The sequence below is a fragment of the Balaenoptera acutorostrata genome, chromosome 2 (assembly GCF_949987535.1).
Source record: "Balaenoptera acutorostrata chromosome 2, mBalAcu1.1, whole genome shotgun sequence".
In the NCBI taxonomy this organism is placed as follows: Eukaryota; Metazoa; Chordata; class Mammalia; order Artiodactyla; family Balaenopteridae; genus Balaenoptera; species Balaenoptera acutorostrata.
Window position 1 is genome coordinate 128,387,507 of NC_080065.1, and position 14,347 is coordinate 128,401,853.

Below are 14,347 nucleotides of genomic sequence, written 5' to 3' on the forward strand. Positions count from 1 at the left end.
TGTATTTAAACAGAGTTTGGAAACCACTGCCCTAAAACCTCACATTGTCTCCATTATCAGCCCCAAGCCTCATTTCCAAACCTCTATCAAACCTTCTTTTCCTTGTAAAAATAAAGCCCGAACTTTAACAAGGCCCACCAAAATGTGGACTGTAACATATCTCTCACAAATTTCTTGTGGCAACCGTCTTCCAGTCAGTATGTTTTCTCAGTGTCCCTCAATATGCCAACTTAAATTCCCTCATTCATTTACTTAACGTATATGTTCTGAGTGCCTATAATGAACCTCTAGATTTTTGCTTATTCTGTCCCTTTTTGCCTTAGAATCTTCCTCAATGATCCTCAACAAAAGCTTTCTCCTTATTTCCCAAAGTACTCAGTGACTTCTGCCACTCATGAATTCTGAAGTGATTGCCTTTATTAATTAATGGGCCACATGGTATATAGTCAATACTAATAGAGAAATGTACCAAAGTACACAATTGTTTCCTCAGTTTGGATTTTTAAAAATCAAGCTTTTATTTCTACTAAAGAAAATAAAACCATTTTTGAATTTCAAAATTAAAGATTTGAGTTTCATATATTTTATAGGAAAAAGCATACATGAATGCATAGTTTAAGTGGTATGTGTGGTTTCAGCTTACTCTGTTGAGTAATTAAAAATTTAAAAGCCACAGTGACACTGTGAAAAGCTTACTAAGTTGCAAAAGAAAAGCCACATTTTTCACATACGTGATTAAAGAATAATTATCCAAGGTATTTTTTATAGCACAATATTTGATCAAAATTTTGTAATATAAAAATTTTGTTTTGAAATATACTAAATGCATGAGTTCTAATCTCTGCCACTATTTGCAAACTTAGTAAAACTACTTCTACTGGATTATATATGATTTGGTTTTGAAAGATGTTTAGATTTTTTTCTCTGCAATTTTATGTACTATCAAGCTATTTTTTAAAAAAATTGGTAAAAGACACCAGCCTTGTTTCAGAGAGGACTTGAATCAGCTTTAAAAGATAGGTAAAATTCAAGGTGGTAATTTTAAAGAGGGTGAAGTTTTCAAGCTCATCAATTACATTTCTATAGGAGTAGCTTACTAGATCACTGTTAAATTATTTAGACACAAAATATTCAGGATACTCTCAGACTTTTTCTTTGCTGATTAATATAAGACTAATCTAAAATTTACTACTGCCACATAAAACATCAATATAAGAATAAAGAAATTTACCCATATTTAATCACATAGTTGCCAAAAGTGGTACTAGGCTTTGTCTTACCTGTAACATATAATGAAACATTAAAGACATTGCTCCACCTACTGATGTTTCTTTGGTTTCTGTTATCTCATTAAGGGACCCCTGTAAAGCAACTGATAAATAGTAAGCAGAGTGACTTCCAAGTTAAGCACACAGCCTAGCTCTACTGTAAATTGTCTCCACTATAAACTGACAGCTACTGCTGTACAGCACCTAAAGAGTTTTGTCTAGAGTCTATCCAGTGAAAAATAAAAACAAACAAAGCACACAGAAGTTACAACATACTGATTACTATTTAAAATAAGTTAAGGGCTTCCCTGGTGGCGCAGTGGTTGAGAGACTGCCTGCCAATGCAGGGGGCACGGGTTCGAGCCCTGGTCTTGGAGGATCCCACATGCCGCGGAGCGACTAAGCCCGTGAGCCACAATTGCTGAGCCTGCGCGTCTGGAGCCTGTGCTCCGCAACGGGAGAGGCCATGATAGTGAGAGGCCCGCGCACCGCGATGAAGAGTGGCCCCCGCTTGCCGCAACTAGAGAAAGCCCTCACACAGAAACGAAGACCCAACACAGCCATAAATAAATAAATAAATAAATAAAATTAAAAAATAATAATAATAAATAAATAAAATAAAATAAGTTAAATACCCCACAGAAGAAGGAATGGGGATGAAGAAAAATAATCATGTCGCAGAACAATTCTGGATGGAGCATTTTCCTTTCAGCAACTGGAGAGTACTGAATATTTAGGTTGAAAACAGATTAGAGCTGTTTATCTAAACTCAGTCAATAGCTTTCTTTTTTGATTGTTAGATTAAGCTAGTTTTATTGACTCTAAGTAGGAAGCACTGCTGAATGACAGAAGACAAACTAGGCAGCAACGATACAGGAATTAATGTCCCTGGATTAAGACCTTTGGATTACGGCATAATTAAAAATAATAAATTTTAATAGAATTATAAAAGAAAAGGAAATGAAAGATAAGTTAATTGGCAAAAGTCTTCTATCAGTTATTTCTTAGACTATGGAGAGTCTTATTTTTTTCTTTTCATTGCCTCTTTGATCAGGTCTTTATTCAAAATCAGCTGTCCAAAATGATTTGACCTTTACAGAATAAACAAATGTAAGTTTACGCAGCAGCCTTCTTTTCCTCTGTGGTGGGTTTTTTTTCTGTGGGCTTCTTTTTAGTGGGCTTCTTTTCAGATGCTGGTTTCTTGGTCACTGCAGCCTTTTTTCCCACCAAAGGCTTCTTTGGTTTCTTCAGCTTCTCAACGCAAACAGCCTTCTTTCCTTTCTTTTCCACCACAGGCTTCTTGCCTGGAATCCCCTTCTCATCTGATTTGGCTTCTAGTGCTGCTGCTGCCCTATCCATCTGGATTTTGTGGTTCTTGGCCTGGCGAAGAATGGTGTTCCGGCTCATCGTCTTTGCATGTGGGTTTAGCTTCAACACAATTCTCAGGTTTTTCAGTGGATTCTTCTTTAGGACTCTGCGATGAACCTTCTTGCATGGTGCCCGGAGGGCTCTTTGGATCTCTGGGCTTTTCAAGATTCTGCTAAGGTGTGTGTTGAGCATCTTGTGCATGGGGAGGTTGTAGTTACTCCTGAGGAGGCAGCTTTATGCCAAGTGCCATACAGCTCCTCTAACTTGGGGAAAGCACTTGCAGTCCAAACGCAGGAACGTCCCACACGCCCACTAGGAGCAAGTTTCAAAATGTTCCGTTTGCTTACATTAAGCAGAGTAGTTCCAGGGATGTTTCTGAAGGCCTTGATGATACCACTGTCCTCATTATAGATGATGCAGGGTCCCCTGTGCTGGATATGGCGACGGTTTCTCATTTTGCCTTTGCCAGCTCTCATTCGCTGTGAGGCGTAGAACTTTTTGATATCATTCCAGGCCTTAAGTTCCTTCAGAAGCAAAACAGCCTCCTTGATCTTCTTGTAGCCTTCAACTTTATCTTCAACCACCAAAGGAAGTTCAGGAACTTCCTCTATACGATGACCTTTAGACATGACCAGCGCTGGTAAAGCTGGGGCAGCCAACGCAGAGCAGATGGTATATCGCTTCTGCATTGTATTCACCCTGTGGTGCCAATGTCGCCAGGTCTTGGTTGGCGCAAACATGAGCCCCCCCCCCACGACACATATTTCCAAAAGCACCCTGGCCAGAACGGTGAGTGCCGCCACCTTGAACCCTGGGAATTCAAGCCACAGCTCTGCCAGTACCCCAAGACTCAGCACTGGTTTGATGACCTGCTAATTCACTGGCAGCATAGGGCTGTCTGTTGTTTTTGCACAAGTTGGTGTGAGCAAGGTTCACAACATCTGGTTGAATGGGAGCCTTTAACACAGCAGGCAAAGTGACATTTTTGCCAGATGACTCCCCCTTTTCAGAGTACGCTGATATCAGTGGACGAGCACACGCCATGGCGAGGAGAGGAGAAGACCACACTCCCCTCAACCCGGCGGCTTCCACAGGAAAAGCCGATGGAGAGTCTTGATTCGGTGATAAATCAAGCATTCCCTGTTTCTATACACAATGCTTTTTAAAAATCATTTGTGATAAGTGAAAAGACACATGTTTTACAAGGGGGTGTGGGGATGAGGTGGGTAATGTCCTATTCCAAGAAAGCTAAAGTATACTACAGAATCCCTAGTTGTACTTCATTCTAAAGATACAATATTCAGTGATATATTTCTATACTTCACACGTTCTCTGATTTTTTTCCCCCTTTATTACTGAACAAAAAGTACACCTGATTAAGTGTAAGGAGCACGCAGGTAAAGCCAGAGATTGACTATTTGGTGCACACTCACAATTTCTATCACTGTCCTAATTTTGTTAAATATAGAAACCCAACATTTTAATCCCTAAATCAGCACCATAATTTTTTCTATTTTCAATTAATTTCACTAAAATTACATAAAAATATAATATAACAAATGGCATTTGAAATAAATTTTAAAACCCTAGAACTCTTTCTTCAAAGAAAAGCTTCACTGGAAATAAGGTATGTAATAAAACCTGGGTAGATTTCTCTGTGTTAGACCCCATCTCCTGGAGTTACCACTATAGTTCGTGACAGTTCTTCAGAGTAGTCTGAAAAACACTACTAAATCAATTAGTTGCTCAAATACTACCATACAGATAAAGATGACACTACTACTGAAACTTTTGGATAGTGGGCAGTACCACCATAGAGTGGCTTGAAATGTTTGTCAGCTGCTATAAGAATTTTCTAGGTTTACCAAGAAAAGCAGTTTGGTGGAAAAGGCATAAATATGTACTTTTCAAACAACTGCAGCTTCTTTACAAAATAGCTCATTTGTTCCAAAGTTGAACTTGTGACAGCTCAGGACCACTTGTGTAGTAGCCAATATACAAGACGATAGATTGTGAAGTTAAGACCAACAGTAAAACAGTTTGCAAGAGCTCTAATGCTGGCTTTTGGTGAATATGAATTCATTTTCCAAACCAAAGGGCCATAATAGTATTTTCCATTATTCAGAATTGGAGAGACTTCAGAGAAAACACATTTGGGTTTTACAAAAAGCACTTTTAATATAAGAGTGAAATTAGCACTCTGTAATGACTTAAATGGAAAAAGAATCTAAAAAAGAGTGGATATATGTGTATGTATAACTGATTCACTTTGCTGTGCAGCAGATACTAACACAACATTGTAAATCAACTATATTCCAATAAAAATTTTTAAAAAGAGAGTGAAATTAGCAAAAATGGTGGAGTAAGGAACTCCAGATTCCACCCCCCACACGAGCAAAGAATAAAAAGGCACAAACGGTCAGAACCAATGTTTCTGGAACCCTCAAAGGCTTGCAGCAACCCAGACAAAGCTTATTCCAACACCCACCCCCCCGCCACAGCCCCGCCACTGATTCTTGGTTAAGAATAGCAAACTTTGTGGTGTTTTTAAATTACCCAGTCCCATCCCCTACTCTCCAGCTTAGCAGTAGTCATGAAAATAACAGCCCACATTCCTAGTACCAGAGGTAGTAAAATGAACCGTATTTGCAAAGAATTCTAATTATTTGTTCTGACCATTTTGGTGGCTCCCTAGAAGACCACCTCAAAAAGACTGTCTTTATTTTGCCTAACTCAGACCTGGCTCAGTGCTAAAGTGCTATATTTCAGCGGTAGGGGGCAGGGTTGCAATGTGTGGCTGGGGGTGAGGGATTTGTTGGCAATGTTCATGCTAATGTCTTAGTTTGCTGTTGCTTGGGGTGATGGATAACAGTTGGGGGCAAACAATACACTAACCAGAAAGCTTAGAAGGAAAGTCTGGAGCTTTGAAAAGGTCTGACATATTCTGGAAATCTAGAAGGCCGAATGCATGGCCTCAGGAAAGATCTAAGAAGGCCCTAGGATTTCACCTCCTATTGACCTTGAAGCTCCACGGAAGCTGGAAGTAAAGGCTAAGGCAGAGTTGTAAACTCCAGGAGTTAAAAGTTAAAGGCTCACGCTAACACACACACTGAGCCCCCGGGCAAAGATTGGAAAATTTTATTGTTTCCAGATATTTAATAAAACCACTGTTCAATCATTAATTGACACTAAGCAAATGGAACAGAGACTTCAGGGTCCACAATGGACAAAGAATACAACCTTTACAGAATTAGTTCAAACAGTCACTAAACAAACAGCATCTACAATACACATCGAAAACAACAAACACTGCAAAGGGGGAAGAGGTACCATATTGTAATATTTGAAATATCCAGTTTTCAAAAAAAATTACAAGGTACGCAAAGAAATAAGAAAGTATGGCACATGCACAAGAGAAAAGAATAGAAGCGGACTGAGGAAGCCTAGATGTTGATCTTTCTAGACAAAGCTATTTTAACTGTGTTCCATGACATAAAGTAAACTATGTCTAAAGAACTTAAAGGAAAGTAAAAACAAAAATGTGTCATTAAATTGAGTAGATTAATAAAGAGATGTTATAAAACTGAACCAAATGGAAATTTTGGAGCAGAAAAGTATAATAACTGAAATGAAAAATTCACTGTTGGGGCTCAAAAGCAGATGTGAGCAGGCAGAAGATTCAGTAAACTTGAAATGGAAAAAACAAACAAAAACACCAGAGGCTCAGAGACCTGTGGGACACCATAAAATACACCAACATATGCATAATGGGAGTCACATAAGGAGGAGAGAAGGGGAAAGCAAGAATATTTAAACAAATAGTGGCCAAAAATATGCCAAATTTTATGAAAAATATCCAAGAAGCCCAACAAACTCCAAAAGAATAGACACAAAAAGATCCACATATAGGCACATCATAAACTATCAAAAGCTAAAGACAGAATCTTGAAAGCAGCAAGAAAGATGCAACTCATTATGTTCAAGTGATTCTTAGTAAGACTAACAAGTGATTTCTCATCAGAAACTACACAGGGGCAGGCCAGAAGACAGTAGGATGACATATTCAAAGTGCTATAAGAATTCAGAGTTAGTCAAGAATTCTATATCTGACAACACAATCCTTCAAAAATGAAGGAGAAATTAATACCTTCCCAAATAACAAAAACTGAAGCAGTTCATCATTAGAAAACCTGCCCTCCAACAAATGCTAATGGGAGTTCTTCAGGCTGAAATGAAAAGACACTACACAGTAACTCAAATACACATGAAGAAATAAAGTACACTAGGAAAGGTAACTACATAAGTAAATGCACAAGACAGTGTAAATGTACCTTTTGTTTATCACTCCTTTCCCCTTTCTTATTGAAAAGACAACGGCATCAACAGTAATTATAAATCTAGGTGGATAGGCACACAATATATAAAGATGAAATCTGTAACAATAACAGACAATCTAATATAGAGATATATATAGACAATATGTAATCTCCAGGGCAACCAGTAAGAAAATAACTCAAAAAATAGAGTAAAAGAAATGACAAGTGAATTAAAATTATCACACTAGAAAACTTTAATACAAAAGAAGATAGTAATGGAGAAACTAAGGAACAAAAGAGTCCTCCTTGCCAGTAATTATATTAAATATCAACAGATTAAACTCTCAAATTAAAAGGCAGAGGATGGCAGAATGGATTTAAGAAAATGATCCAACTATATGCTGTCTACAGAGACTCAGATTTAAAGACAGAAATAAACTGAAAATAAAAAGATGGAAAAAGATATTCCATTCAAACAGCACACACGAGTGGCTACACTAATATCAGATAAAACAGACAACACAAATATTGTCTCCAGAGACAAAGATGGGCAGTGTTTAATGATAAAAGTGAGTAACAAATATAAACATATATGCACCAAACAACAATATGAAGCAAAACCTAACAAAAGAGAAATAACCCAGTAATATTAGTTGGAAATTTTAATACCCCCACTTTCAATAATAGAACTAGAAAGAAATTTAGCAAGGAAACAGACACTTGAACACCACCCTATAACAATTAAATCTAAGAGACATCTGTAAAACACTCCAAAAGAAAAACACTACAAAAGAAAAATATTAATTCTTGTCAAGTGCACATGGAACATTCTCTAGGATAGATGATACATTAGGCCATAAAACAAGTCAAATAAAATTTAAAAGGCTGAAATCATACAAATTATGTTCTCTGACCACAACAGAATGAAGTTAGAAATTAACAGAAGAAAATTCAGAAAATTCACAGGTATATATAAATTAAACATTCCAAATAATTAGTGAGTTAAAGAAAGAAAAAAAAAATCACAAGGTAAATGAGAAAATACCTTGAGATAAATGAAAACAAAATATAAAACATACCAAAATTTATGGGATGCAGCAAAAGCAGTGCTAAGAGGGAAATTTATAGCTGTAAATGTTTATCTTATAAAGAAGAAAGAACTGAAATCAATAGTTTTATCTCCCACCTTAAGAAACTAGAAAACGAAGAAGCATAAATAAAGGAATAATAAAGACTAGAGTGGAAATAAATGAAGTAGAGAATAGAAAAACAATAGAAAAGCTCAACAAAACCCAAAGTTGCTTCAATGAAAAATCAATAAAAACTTTAGCTAGATTTGACCAAAAAAAAAAAAAAAAGACTTAAATGACTAGAATCAGAAATGAAAGTGTGAACATTACTACTGACCTTAGAAAAATAAAAAGGATTATAAAGGAATACAATGAACAACTGCATACCCACCAATTAGATAACCTGGATGAAATGGACACATTTCTAGAAACTACCAAAACTGTCTCAAAAAGTAACAGAAAATATCAAAGACCTATAATAAGTAAAGAGATTAAGTTAGTAATCAAAAAAATTCCAACAAAGCCCAGATGGCTTAGCTGGTGAATTTAACCAACTGTTTAAAGAAGAATTAAGAACAGGAGAGGAGGGAACACTTCCTAACTTGGTCTGAGGCCAGTATCATGATATCACAGCCAGACAGATACCTTACAATGAAACTACAGAACAATATCCCTTATAAAGATAAGTGCAAAATCCTCAACAAAATACTGGCAAACTAAATCTAGATGCATACAAAAACCGTTATAAACCATAACCAAGTGACAGTAATCCCAGGAACACAAGGTTCGTTCAGTGTATTAAATCAATTAATATAATAAACTATACAAACAAGAGACTGAAAGCAAAACCACATAATCTTCTCAATAGATGCAGAAAAAACATTTGACAAAATCCAACACCCTTTCATGATAAAAATACTTAACAAACTAGGAAAAGAGGGAACTTTTTCAATCTGATACAGGATATCTATGAAAAACCCACAGCTAACAACATACTGAAACTGAAAGTTTTCCCTCTGAGTTCAGGACCAATACAACATGCCCACTTTCACCACTGCTATTTAGCATTACACTGGAGGTTCTAGCTAGGGCAATTAGGCAGGAAACAGAAGTAAAAAGCATCCAGATTGGAAAGGAAGAAACAAAACTATTTCTACTTGGAAATGACAGGATCTTATGTATAGCAAATCTTAAAGAATCTACCCAAAAAACTTACTAGAGCTAATAAATTCAGCAGTTGCAGGATACAAAACAACACAACATATCAGTTGCATAACTATACTGTAGCAATGAACAACCTGAAAATGAAACTAAAAACAAACACAAAAAAACAAATTTACAACAGCTTCAAAAAGAATAAAAATACTTAGGAATAAATTTAACCAAAGAAGCACAAGAGTTGTATACTGAAAGCTACAAAACACTGTAAAGAAATTAAAGATCTACACAAATGGAAAGATATCATGTGTTCATGAACTGGAAGACTTTAATATTGTTAAGATGGCAATATACCCCAAAGTGATCTACACGTTCAATGCAATCTCTATCAAAATTCCAACTGCCATTTTTCGGAAATGGACAAGCTGATTCTAAAACTCATGTGGATCTGCAAGAAACACAGAATAGCCAAAATAATTCTGAAAAAAGAACAAAGTTGGAGGGCTCATATTCCCAATTTCAAAACTTATGAAAAAATAGTAATAAAAACAGTGTAGTACTGGCATAAAATCAGGCATGTAGACTGATGGAATAGAACTGACTGTCCAGAAATAAACCCATACATTTATGGTTGGTCAGTTGATTTCAACCAGGGTATAGAAATCATTCAATGGAGAGATTAGTCTTTTCAACAAATAGTGGTGGGACAACTGGGTATCCATATGTAAAAGAATAAAGTTTGATCCCTACCTCATACTATATACAAAAATTAACTTAAAACAGATCAAAGAGTTAAATGTAAGTGCTGAAACTATAAAATTCTTAGAAGGCAACACAGATGAAAAATCTGTGACCGCAGATTAGGCAACATTTTTTTAAAGATATGACAACAAAAGCACAAGCAAAGAAAAGTAAATTGGACTTCATTAAAATGAAAAACATCTGTGACTCAAATAACACGATCAAGAAAATGAAAGGACAACCCTCAGAATGGGAGAAAATATCTGCATATCACGTATCTGATAAGGGTCTAGTATTCAGAACATATAAACAACTCTTACAAACAACAATAAAAAGACAACCCAATTAAAAAACAGGCAAAGGATTTGAACAGACATTTCTCCAAAGATATACAAATGGCCAAGAAGCACTTGAAAATATGTTCAATTTCATTTGTCATTTGAGAAATGCAAATCAAAGCCCCAATGAGATACACACGCCCACTCAGACGGCCCTTATAAAAAAGAGAATAACAAGTATGGGCAAGGATGTGGAGAAATTAGAATTCTAATATGTTGTTTGTGGAACTGGAAAATGGTATAGCCACTGTGCAAAAGTTTGGCAGTTCCTCAAAAGGTTAAACATAGGTATCTATTAATGCCCCTCCTAGGTATCTATGAAAGATAAATTAAAAACATATGTCCACACAAAAACTTATACACGAATGTTCGTAACAACATTATTCACAATAGCCAGAAAGTGGAAACAGCCTAAATGCCTATCAGCTGATGAGTGGATAAACAAAATGTGGTATAGTCATATAATGGAATGTTATTTAGTCATAAAAAGGAATGGAGTACTGTTAAATGTGACAACACAGATGAACCTTGAAAACATTCTAATTGCAGGAAGGCAGACACAAAAGGCCACTTATTGCATACCATTTATGTGAAATTTCCAGAATAGGCAAATCCATAGGACAAAAAGATTAATGATTGATAGCAACATCCTACAATGAACAGAACGTCCCCCAACGTCCCCCAACAATATAGAATTACCCAGTTCAAAATGTCAGTAGTGCTGAGGCTGAAAAATCCTGTTCTAATGTGAAGTTTAATCTATTAAATAGGAAAAAATAATCCATCATGTAGAATTATATTAATATGATTTTGAGACTACTCCAAACTTACTAGAGCTCTAATTCCTCATACATTTTGACAATATCAAATCAGATGGTAAAGGTGTGTTCAAGTATCAGTTTCAAGTTTAGAGTGTACCTTAAAGGTCACCTATTTTAAGACATCCTTAAGATTTTGCAATTCAAGTAAGTTTCTTTTTCTGAGAAGAGTTCAACCATATTGGATATAAGGATTCTGGGAAATTTGAAAGCCATCACAGTGTTTTTAGAACTTGTTTTAAGGATGTTTCATTTGTAGAAATCCCCTACCTATTGTACATTTACCTCTACTCATTGGAGAAGATGAGATTATGGGTTTTGCGGTTGGGATCCAGGACTTCATATTTGGCTTGGTGATCAGGTCATCTGGGCATGGTGCTGAAGAGGCTCTACACAATAATGTGTGTAACTGTAAGAAAGCTGTGAGCACACTGGTACCTGTGCATCTTTTCTAATCAGTTTCCCTGGAACTGGAATCTGACCAATCACTAGTCATTTATTTTTCTTTGAAAGATGAGATAAAAGATGTTCACAAAAGCTTTCAAAGGGAGCTCCTTATGGATGAAAGTGTTTGAAAACCATGAATATGGGCAGAAATGCCTTAATTTACAAAATCAATGTACTTTTGAATGAAAAATATGAGAAGTAAATATTCATGTTTATAATTCTGTGAAGCAGAAAGCACTCAAGTATAGTGGGAAAAGGCACAGACTCAGAAGTAATGACCTAGTTTCAAATCGTGGCTCTGCTGAACTAACATCCAAGTCACTTAATCTCTCTGAACCTGTTTTCTTATTCAAAAGAATAGGGATAATTTTATATTTGCTCTAAGTACCTCACCAGATTATGAGGATCAAACAATAATATAATTTGTGAAAGGTGTTATAATAAATACTTACTTGCCTAATAAAGAATGTATTTCAATGGAGAGGTTTTTTTTTAATGAACAAAGTTAAAAATTCATGGAAAAGGAGATTAAAATGGAATCTTGCTCTTTGGTTTAAGATACTAGTACAATACTAAAGCAGCTCAGTGGATCTTCATGATAGTAGTCCCTCCAAACCCTTTTCCCCCAACCCTCAAAAAAGATGTTTTCTGATATCTACTCAAAAATAATAGCTCTGAAACACGTTGCAGATGCTATCAACTTAAGTTTACTCTCTTTGGCTGACTTTATGTCATCTTGGGCTGGCAGCTAGGAGCCAATGACAAAATGGTACCACTTGCACAGTCTCCAGGCAGAGGAAGCCTATTGACTTTTTGTTTTTAAAAGACCTACAAAATGGTAACTCTGAGGTATAATGTGCATTATCATCATCCTTCTCAAAAAGCCACTAATTATAAATAAGTCATTACTATTTAGCCAACTTTACTTAAAATTTTGAGGGAATAAGTTAATTTTCAGACTCTCTCTTCCGGGGCAGAATGATAATGAATTTCTTAAGCTGCATATTTACAGAAGGGAGTCTTGAGACATGAAGCCAGTATATTAAGGACACTGGCTACAGATGTGTGTTTTACAACACATTGGTCTTCCCAGGCTTTAGCAATGACTGGCCTTTAGCTGAGGTTATGTTGGTCTGGCTTCAGGCTATTATTGGTTGTACCCCTACTCAAACACCTACTCGCCTGAGCAGTTTCATGACAGATGCAGAAGCCCCAAAGTTCTCACTTACAAGTTTTTATTGACTCCCAAGAAATCAATAAAATGGCTTGAAGAAAAGAAAACTCAAGTTCAAATACAATGGAATTAGGTCTATATAAAAGCAAATTATCAGGAACTATAAGTAGTTAGAAGCTTAGTATCTGAGATCGTGAAGGCAATCTGACACTAACGACGTATCAATTCAGAAAAACTGTTAAAATTTGTTTTTTAAATGTCCATGAATTCTTTAGACCACAGCCAAACGAAAAATAAAATGAAAAGTATGGAGGGCTATTAATATAAGTATAGAAATACAGGAAACTAAATGTTTTCCATGAGTCTTACTCATAACTAAATGAGTCCTTGGGCTTCCCTGGTGGCGCAGTGGTTGAGAGTCCGCCTGCCAATGCAGGGGAGACGGGCTCGAGCCCTGGTCTGGGAAGATCCCACATGCCGCGGAGCAACTAGGCCCGTGAGGCACAACTACTGAGCCTGCGCGTCTGGAGCCTGTGCTCCGCAACAAGAGAGGCCGTGATAGTGAGAGGCCCGCGCACCGCGATGAAGAGTGGCCCCCGCTTGCCAGAACTAGAGAAAGCCCTCACACAGAAACGAAGACCCAACACAGCCAGAAATGAATAAATAAATAAATAAATTTAAATGAGTCCTTAAGTGACCAAAGACCAGAAAAGGAAAAAACTGTATTTTACATTTGGGTGGTAGTCTTTAAAAATGTTTTTGTTTTTTCATTATATGTACATCCATGTTACATTACGTGGCTACTTGAAGTTACCAGACAAATTAGTAATACTTTAAATACCAGAATGAAAGTGTTTTTCTTAAAAGAAAACTCAATTAGAATTTTGAAAATAACTTTAACTTTCAATTTTCACACTTTTATTCCATTCTGGAAAGTGCCCTTGATTTCTGATTTACAACTAAAGCAGATTTGTACTGCACAGTCTAGCATTTAATTAGAAACCATTTTGATCTCTTCTTGTTACATTATCAGTCTTTTTCATCATTCCATAAGACTGTAAGCTCCTGAGCAGGAATTCGGCTTTTTCTTTTTAGTCCTTACCAGGATATCAGAGTGCTCAGAGAACAGAGGAGCAGTGCTTGCTGACAGACATTACCCTCAGCAGAAACTGCAGCTGTGATGCTCAGGAGTAACCAAAGTATGAAGCAAAAGAACCGTGAGCTTGAGAAGAAGAGCCCTGAGGATGCACCACATCTCTGTCACTTACCAGATGGGTGTCAACTTGTTTCACCTCTCTTACCTTTTGTCTCTTTATCAATAAAGCAGTGGTAAAGGATACATTCTCCTAGCATTATCATTAAATGAGATCAAAAATGGGAATGTTCTGTATATTGTTAAGAATTCCGTGTTACTATAACTTACAATTATCTACGCCGCCGTTGCTACGGTAAAATACTAATCACATTTTTCTTTCCTTTCCCAAAGAATTGTTTTGTCTACCCACAAACTGCTCAACTGATTCTCTCCAACCTTTTTTCCCACCTCTCTTCATTAGCCTTCATTTAACACTTGTAGTAAGTTTCACAATTTTCTGCAGTAGGCCCCTATGTTTTAACACAGCTGGTCACCATCATTATCATCTAACGTG

General features: G+C 36.4%; 1 protein-coding gene and 1 pseudogene across 10 annotated transcripts in view; both read right to left on the reverse strand.

Annotated features, from left to right (window-relative positions):
- The window catches only part of NR3C1 (nuclear receptor subfamily 3 group C member 1), a 126,946-nt gene that overhangs the window by 79,242 nt on the left and 33,357 nt on the right, over positions 1-14,347 (reverse strand). The gene's annotated exons all lie outside the window — the stretch shown is intronic.
- LOC103020589 (60S ribosomal protein L4-like) lies at positions 2,245-3,716 on the reverse strand (annotated as a pseudogene).